This window comes from Hermetia illucens, chromosome 1 (genome assembly GCF_905115235.1).
Source record: "Hermetia illucens chromosome 1, iHerIll2.2.curated.20191125, whole genome shotgun sequence".
NCBI classification, from domain to species: Eukaryota; Metazoa; Arthropoda; class Insecta; order Diptera; family Stratiomyidae; genus Hermetia; species Hermetia illucens.
In genome coordinates this window covers 146972633-146981545 of record NC_051849.1, presented here as the reverse complement: position 1 = coordinate 146981545, position 8913 = coordinate 146972633, and the positions used below count along the sequence as shown (strand labels likewise).

At 42.0% G+C, this 8913-nt stretch overlaps 1 pseudogene; it reads left to right on the top strand.

The window, feature by feature from the left end:
* Positions 1–6980: 6980 nt before the first annotated feature.
* On the top strand, positions 6981–8016 carry LOC119653419 (annotated as a pseudogene).
* Positions 8017–8913: the final 897 nt, after the last annotated feature.

Sequence of the window (8913 nt, the reverse complement as noted above, 5' to 3'; positions counted from 1 at the left end):
TCGCAACCGATCTACCCGGAAATGGCAAAACCAAATGTGATGGAATTCGGTGAAAACGTGTGATCGGTGAATCCTTTTACATATAACGGGTGGCATCATTTTGTACTGAGTTTAAGGGAGCTCCCCAATCATGCAAAAGCTGGGTATACTTTTTTCACAGAATATTATCATGTCGGGCAAGAGCTCAATTAGTATTTGTCAAAAGTGATGATAATTTCGATACCGGTGAAACATAGGGTAGGGTGACCTAAAAAGTGAAGCAGGTCTCGTTCTCAGAACCTATCCAACCAAAAAATCTGAATTCACAGTGGTGTATCTCTACGAAATATAGGACTCAAAAAACATTTCGTTCCGATATCTGCACAAATAAAGGTGATAATAGTATATTAATATATTCCGGAAATTTTCCTGAGAACACATCTAAAGTTCATCTTAGAAGTACAAAATGTGCTACCGTTATAAATATTAATATAATGCACAGTTTTGAAGCCAGCTGTTATTAGTAAAGTTATAAAAGGTCAAAATTTTGTATTCCAGCTGAATTTATCGCACTCTAAGACGTGGGTGATGTCATCATCATATAAACTGTTATATGAACGACGGAATTGGAGTTTGGAAATATACATATCAAGAAATATTTTGAATTGGAAGTATGTACGAATTTATACCCGGCGCATCTATCTTCCGGCATTCTGTCTTGTTTCATACAGACAGCGTGGCCCAATTATGAGAATGTTTATTGGGACTATTCCCGGAATAATATACGCTGCCTCGCTTGATGCGGTAATCCAGGCTTTACACACCCTTAGGACGACTGTTACATTGTGCCGTAGGTTCTATAGGAGAAGACCCCCCCTCCCCCCCGGTACTCCTGGAATTACGCTCAGGTCCCTACTCTATATTGCACCACAATTTTTTTTCCGACAGGTAGCGTTCGAGTAACTTAGTGAAGCATTTAGGGACACCCGTTTCAGCCGCCGAGCTTGCTGTTGCACTGAGTAAGCGTGACGAAACGGAAATTTTCACTCTGATACCTATATTATATATTCTATGCAAGGGGGAAGTTCATTGTAGATCGTCCATTCTAGTTTTCGTCCCTTCCACCGAGATTTTTTATCGAAAGCATGCAGCCCCCAACTGTGTGATTGTTTCGTTCCAGTAATAGTTCAATTTTCTCGGCGTGGCAGCATCGCATGCTCTCATTATGCGTCTCGTCTCTACGTTTTCTTAACCGCGCTATCACCATCATGGTCATAGCAACTCTATGAAAACATCTTCTTCAAAATTTTTAATAGAGTAGCGCTGAGTTTCATCCAGGAACGCGCATCGCTGTATATTCTACCAACTTTTCGAAGAGGCTGAGACGGGAGATCTGTTTTTTACAATAAGTGTCTCGATCCTTTGTTGAGACATTTTGTGCAGAGCAGTTTTTGTAAGTTTAAATAGATTCTGTTGACGGTCAACAATCGCCCGCCCCGCCTGCTCGATTTGGGTGAAGCCAGTTTTTACCTTTAGAGGTGTCCTTCCTATTATGTCGATATTGTTGGGATAGCTCAGTAGCTGGAAGTCTTTAACACCAATTACTAAAAACCTGTCAATTTTATTTTGAGATTGACCGCATGATAGCGGTCTCTCGCCATGATCTTAATTGACCCGGAGATTTTATTCTCGGCTCTTTTGTCACTAGTCGATGAGAGTTAGTATTAGGCACATTTATTCTCCACATTTTCGTCAAAGGAAATGTAGTTAGGAAGGGCTTTTGTTATAAGTTTGATTAGTCGAAGTTGCTACTTCAGAAATCGTTATAAGAGGTAGCGCTGTTCAGTTCCAATTTGGTTTTACTTTTATTTGACGGTGCGATGGTTGAGGGGGAAGAGCGTCAGCTTTTCAATTTCGCTGCTTTGGGTTCGAATCCTAGTCGTCAATGGTGTCTGTTTTCGTCTTGTGTTTGTCCCGCTGCTATGAGCTTATCACTTACAAAACGTTAAATGTGATGAAAATGAAGCAGAGTCCCATCAGACACAGTGGATGCCCTATATACACTCAGAAGTGAACAGGAAGTATACCAATATCCGAGAGGACGATCTTCGGCGAGGGTGGATCATGCTAGTAGATAAAAACGGCCGTAATGAACCTAGGGAAAATGGTATTATCAAACGACCATCCTGAACGGCCGAAAATGATCTAGAGGGAAGATCTATCCCAGAAACCTAAAACGTTGGCGAAATTGATCGTGAATGTTCATCACTCAATCTATGGCAGTGCCAGCTGTAACGCCGCGACCACTAAATTAACTCAGAATGTTCCAGTAGCTTCAACGAATTTGTCGATATTCAACCTCGCGATGTTTAACGGCCAGCGAGACTCCTGGACTAATGCATGCTGACAAATAGAATCAATTAGTGAATTTGATGTTGAGCATAAGTTGTTCTCACCGCCATTTCCTGGTTTTTTAAGCCCATAGGGAATTGTGACATACACTTTTGGGGTTGTATTAAAGAAAGAAACTTGAAAGTCATGCGAACTTTTCAAAAATTGACAGATATTTTAAGTATAACGAGACTACTGAAAAGAGCAGCAACCGATATTCGGTCTAGGCCTGCCTTAGTTAATAACTCCAGATATCCCGGCTCCTCCAATTCCAAATCCATAAAAGCTATCTGGCATCCTGGCGTACGTCATTCCTCTATCTGAATTAGACTTTCCGGGCAGGATCATCCTCACCCATACAGATTAGGTCACCCGCCCACCGCTACCTGTAGAGTCAGTTTTTATCCACAACCAGGCGGTCATGGTATCGCTCATTAATTTCGCATTATGTAGGACGAGGCCGTTCTCATGTAACGGGCTAAAAATTCTTCCGAGGTTTCCTCCCTCGAGCTCGCAGTTTTGATTGCTAAGAACCCAAGCCTCCGAGGAATATATGAAGGCAGGCCTGTACAGAAAGAGCCTATGGTAAGACGTTTCGAGCGAAACAGTTTTTGTAAGCTGACCTAGGCTCTGTTGGCAACAAGCGTGCGCTGATTTCATCGTCCTATCTGTTATCGGTTATCATTTAGACCCTAGATAGGAGAAATTATCAACAGTCTCCTATCTTTATTGTTCTCATTTGATTTCTCTGTTGTTCATTAATGTGCCACCTGCCACCTGCTTGTTGTGGATGAAGGTAGACTATACTTCTCGGGTTGTTCTTCCCATAATGATAATGTCGTCAGCATAGACCAGTAGTTGGATGGACTTGCACAGGATGGTACCTCTCGTATTTATCTCAGCATCACGGATCACTTTTTCCAGGGCTAGGTTGATGATAGGGCATTCCCTTGTTTTGGAACCTTGTTGGTGTTGAATAGTGTCGAGAGTGATATTACTGCATTTATCCGGTCTCGCACATTGGGCAGGGTCCGCATATCCGATCATTTTGTCGCGGCTCATGTTCGTGTACAATTTTATCCTGGTTATGCTATCATAAGCGGCCTTGAAGTCAATGAAAATATGGTGCAACTGATGTCCATACTCCAACAGTTTTTCCATCGCTTGCCGCACAGAGAAAATCTGATCTGTTGCTGAAGCCTATTTGGCAGGGCCTATGATGTTCTGGGCGTATGGGGCTATTCGACCTAGCAAGCAACGTGACACCTCTATAATTGCTACACTGCGTGATGTCTCCCTTTTTGTGTATGGGACAGATAATGCCATGTTTTCAATTTTCAGGCATTGATTTGCTGTCTCAATGATAATGATCCGCTTGGTGTAGTTGGTCGCCTCCATATTTAACTAGTTTGGTTGCAATTCCTTGGGCTCTCGGTGACTTATGGTCTTTAAGCAAATTACACGGACTATTTCTTCTATACTTGGTGGTGGCAGTATTTTTTTGTCGTCTCGACCGCAAACTCGCTGATATTCTGGTTATTGGGTAATTCATCAAACTACTCAACCCATCGCTTCAATATGCCCATTCTGTTTGGAATCAGATTTCCCTCTTTTTCTTGGCTGGATGGGCATCGTGGTATATAAGGCATCGTGCTGACTTGTTGGTACAACTTCGCGCCTGATGCGGTTGCACTCTGGAATTTTCGAGCTCACAGACCTATTGGTTTTCGGAGGCTTTCTTTTTCTATCGGTGAAGTCGGTTCTCCGCTCGACGAAGTTCATTTTGCTACTAATTCATCGTCGAATCAGCTGCTCCGACGACACGCAAATCGTTATTGTATTTTCGTTGCCGGGTTCGTGGTTGTGTTGTCAACTGAATCTGAGGCTCCTTTTGTAGCTTTGTAATAAATTGTTTTCTGTGTAGGGTTGTCAGCTCTACCCGACCCCCAACCTAGAGTTGGTACAATTTGTTCCGTTTCTTGGCGCGGTAGACTCGCCTTCAGCCTTCTCCATCTGCAGTTTTTCATTAAGAAAGAATCCCCAGCGATCACCACGTGGAGGTGAAAATAGGGTTTGGTAGTAGAGCTGTTGGTGTTGGTTGAGCAGGCCCTTCCCAGGTTTTATGTACTTTCGTGTGTATCAATCCATGGTTCGCCCTGAGACCTACACTGACGGAAAAAAAACATGGTCAACGATATTTTCTGTTAAAAAACGAATGTGTTTTTAATCTTTATGTTTTACATTATATTATATATGATTTTGTAGCATATCTTATATAGAACTAGATATATAATTTCCAGTTTTGAGAAAATTGTCATAAAATAACCACTTTACCATTTTCGTCAATTTTTTGGTCGGAAATAAAACGTGCTCAAGGTAGTTTTCTTAGTTAGAAAACAATTGCCCAAAAAGCTGAAGTCCTTTGTCGTTCAAGTGGTACAAGAAGGCTTTAGTCAGAGAGTAGTTTCTAAGAAACTCGGTATCTCGTCGTCCGATTCTGTAACATGAACCCCGTTGCAAAAAGGAATTTTAGCGAACATCCGAGGAGATCAATTGAGGACTGTCAGCGTTTCCTTCTCTACTAGGATAGTGCACCCTTCTAATTTTTTAGTAGCGGACCATTGTTGCTTTGCCTTTCTTGGCGATTTATAGTATAATCCATAATTTTAGTTGATACAAGTTAACATGACGTACAAACTGCCTTCATCCAGATCGAGCAGGCGGTGCGAGATCTTGGGCTGCACATCTGTGAAGGTAAGTCAAAATATATGGTGGCAACTTCAGCACCGAAGACGAACCAACCAACAACATCAAACCGCACTGGTCAAACAGGAAGAATAAGGAGAGGAGAATACAACTTTGAGACCGTTGACAATTTCTCCTATCTAGGTTCGAAAATCACAACCGATAACAACTACGATGATGAAATCTGCGCATGGTTGTTGTCAGCCAACAGAGCCTATTTGAGCTTACAAACTGTTCCGCTCGAAACGTCTCACCATAGGGTCAAAGCTCTTACTGTACGAGACTATGATCTTGCCAGTTCTCATGTATTCCTCGGAAACTTGGGTTCTTAGCAAGAAAAATTGCGAACTCTTGGCCGCGTTGGAGAGAAGAATCCTCCGAAGAGTTTTTGGCCCCCTACATAAGGATGGACGATTCTGTAGCCTACACAATGACGAAATCTATGAGCGATACCATGACCGTCCGGTTGTGGATAAAATCCGGTTCAATAGGTTACGGTGGGCGGGTCACTTAATCCGTTTGGTTGAGGATGATCCCACCCGGAAAGTCTATAAGGGCAATATCTATGGTAGAAAAAGAAGACGAGGCAGACCCTGCCTAAGATGGAGCGATGGCGTAGGCCAGGAGACCAGACAGCTTTTAGGGATATCGAATTGGTGGACCTCGGCGCAAAACGGGGATGTCTGGAGTTCCTTATTAAGGCAGGCCTAGACCGGATACCGGTTGTTGCGCCGTTGATGATGATGTCAAGTTAACACATTAGCTTCAGAGCGGCTTGCACGGGGTGTCACTATAATTTAGTAAGGCAACAGAATGTTTTAGTTGACAGCTAAAATGCAACCTGTTCCCAATTATTTGAAAAATCATAAGCCCGTGTCATGCCGGGCTATTGTCGTTGCCGCTCAAGTTAGTACGCCACTAGGCTAACTGCTTGTAATCCGCACCTACCCACTGGGAGGTATGAGTCGACTCTTTTCGGAAGGAGCAAAGATTGTTGCCATTCCAGCAACTTTATCCTGTCTTTTCGAGCCCATTATGCACCGTTCTGCAACATATTTGTAATAGATTGCTGCCTACCCTGGCAGAATCTGAACGAAAATCAACTAAAAATAATGTTAGTAATATTCCTTTTTACAAATGTTATGTTTCTAATCAGTTCCGAAAACTTTTTCCCTAGAGCTATGCCAGTTCCTATGTACATATATTGTATTTATACGTAGAAAGATCGAAGACAGCGTTCTAGCTGATAAGAAAAACTGCTTGTTCATGCTCTTCCTTCTGAAGAATCAATAGTAAGGTTTTCCTCAAATAATATATTCTAGTTGTTATGAAATGATTGCTGTTAATTATGAAATTGTTTTTAATTCAACGTATACGTGCGGATACAGATAGAATGGAAACCAGTAGTTCTGTTTTTCGGTAATGTGTACAGAGTTAACTTCAATTGTCTTGGTGAAGATCATTTTCCAATTTAAACGCACAGTTACCATTCATTGGCATGACAAGCATATTTTACGAAGCTAAAAATACTTCCAAGCACGGGTATCTTCTGCTTGTTATCAAAGCAACCGAAGCTTTATCTATGTATGATCCACTCGCATCTAACAGTCTCGCGGAGCTCAATAAATTCTCAGATCAATTTCTAACTCGCGGATTATCCATCCATTCATTGGCAGTTACTTTTCGGTTTCTGCGGGCCAAGTATGATATTTTGTTAGCACTTGGTAAGCATGACTTGCTGATATAATCGAGTCCATAATTTGGACAGTGTTTTTGTTAATATCTAAGGTTGTTTAAAGTTCAGAAATAAAATCTTAAGTTTCAGATCAGTTTGCAAATTTTAAACTACAACCCAAGGAAGCAGGATGGAAAGATGACAAAACAAAGTCGCTGTAGTGACAGGAGCTAGTGCTGGTATAGGGGCAGCAATCGCCGCAGATTTAGTAAAAAATGGTTTCGTTGTGGTTGCCCTTGCCCGACGTGAGGAACGCCTTCGAGAAAATCAACGTGCTCTTCCAGAAAATCTACAATCCCAGTACCATCCCCGGAAATGTGACGTAGCCAATGAAAATGAAGTGAAGGATACTTTCGCTTGGGTTGAAACTAAATTTGGAGGGACTGATGTTCTCGTTAACAATGCTGGTGTTGCGGCAGTGGGTGTGGAGCTATCAGCCGCAGATAATACCCAGGCCATCCGGAATGTTGTGGGGACGAATGTCATGGGTGCGGTCTATTGTGTTCGGGAGGCGTTCAATTCAATGAAAAAGAGAAACTTTGATGGGCACGTTGTGATTATAAATAGCGTCGCGGGACATTATGTTCCCATTGTCCCGATAGGATCCATGAATATCTATCCTGCTTCTAAGTTTGCAGTAACGGCTATGGTGGAGACCTATCGTCAGGAATTTGCAAATGCTGGAACGAAGGTGAAGGTTACGGTAAGTGCTCTACTGTCAAGTTTCTTGCTAGTTAGCTTTTGAAATAAGATAAGACCGCTTCCTGAATATTATCTGGAGGAGTAAAAAGCTATCTAGAACCACTTTTACAAAAATCAAATTGATGTTATTTACAGAAAAGACAAGGATAATGAATTGACCATATTTTGATTGCTAATTCCAGAGTATTAGTCCAGGAGCTGTCTTAACCGAAGTACTACCCAATATGGAAAGTATGAAAGAAGCTGGCCATCCTCTTCTGAACTCAGAGGATATATCTAATGCTGTATTGTTTGTCTTAAGCACACCACCACATGTTCAGGTAAGAAAGACCTCTTCGAGAAAGCCAGAAGTTTAAAGGCGTCATTTTCCGTAGGTTCACGAATTGACTATAAGGCCTGTTGGCGAGAAACTGTGAGCAAGTAATACGTAAATGAGTTGAAAATAAATATACATTCATAGTGTGCATCATTTACTTCAAATTTTTTTTTTGTATTTTGTAATTCTTTATTGTTTATGCCCAAATTCAGAAAATAATTTGCGGAAATACACGAACGTGGATTTCTTTGTTTTATTTGTGTACGGAGGTATTCACTTTGGTTCCGCCCCATAGCATCTTCGGAACTAACACGGGTACATATGAGACTGGCATTCATTAACAATCACCGCCAGCCACTCTTGTCTTACAATATTAAACCACCATTTCAGGATTGCTTGGCGGTATCAGATGCTTTGCGTCATTTAGTATGATATCGCATCCAAGATGCTTGTCCGCCTGCGTCCATCGACCGTTGGAGGACTCTTCCAATCTGTTTCGCCAGCGATCATTTAAGTTTGAGTTTGCTTCAACCCAGCGTTCTCTACGTTCAACTATATGTGCAGCATTCTGAACTCCTCTACAAGTATATATGTTGATGGCAGACATGATCCCGCCATGACCAGCACCATCTATTTCGATGCGGTTGCAAGACCCCAGCAGCCATCAGGCGCAAAATTTTTTAGCTTCCGTCTTTGCGAGTTGTCAAATATCCATGCCCAGATAGGCAATATATTATATATGATTGCTATCCGCCACTTAATGGGGTATAGTGCATGAGCCATGCTTATGTGCCACTGTTGACAGACACTTCAGCTTCTCTCAGGATTTTCCAAACCCCTTGCACTCCTTCTTCGTTGTTCCGCGTGATGCATTCCTGAGGTGATCGGAGGATAAGAGATTTCACTGCATGACATACCCAGCAATCGAGTTGTTCATTATCATCAACGGCGTAAAAACCAATTCGAAATCCCTAAAGCTGTCAGCGTCCTGACCTACGACATAGCTGCATCTCTGGTAGGGTCAAAAATTTTTCAAGCAATTTTT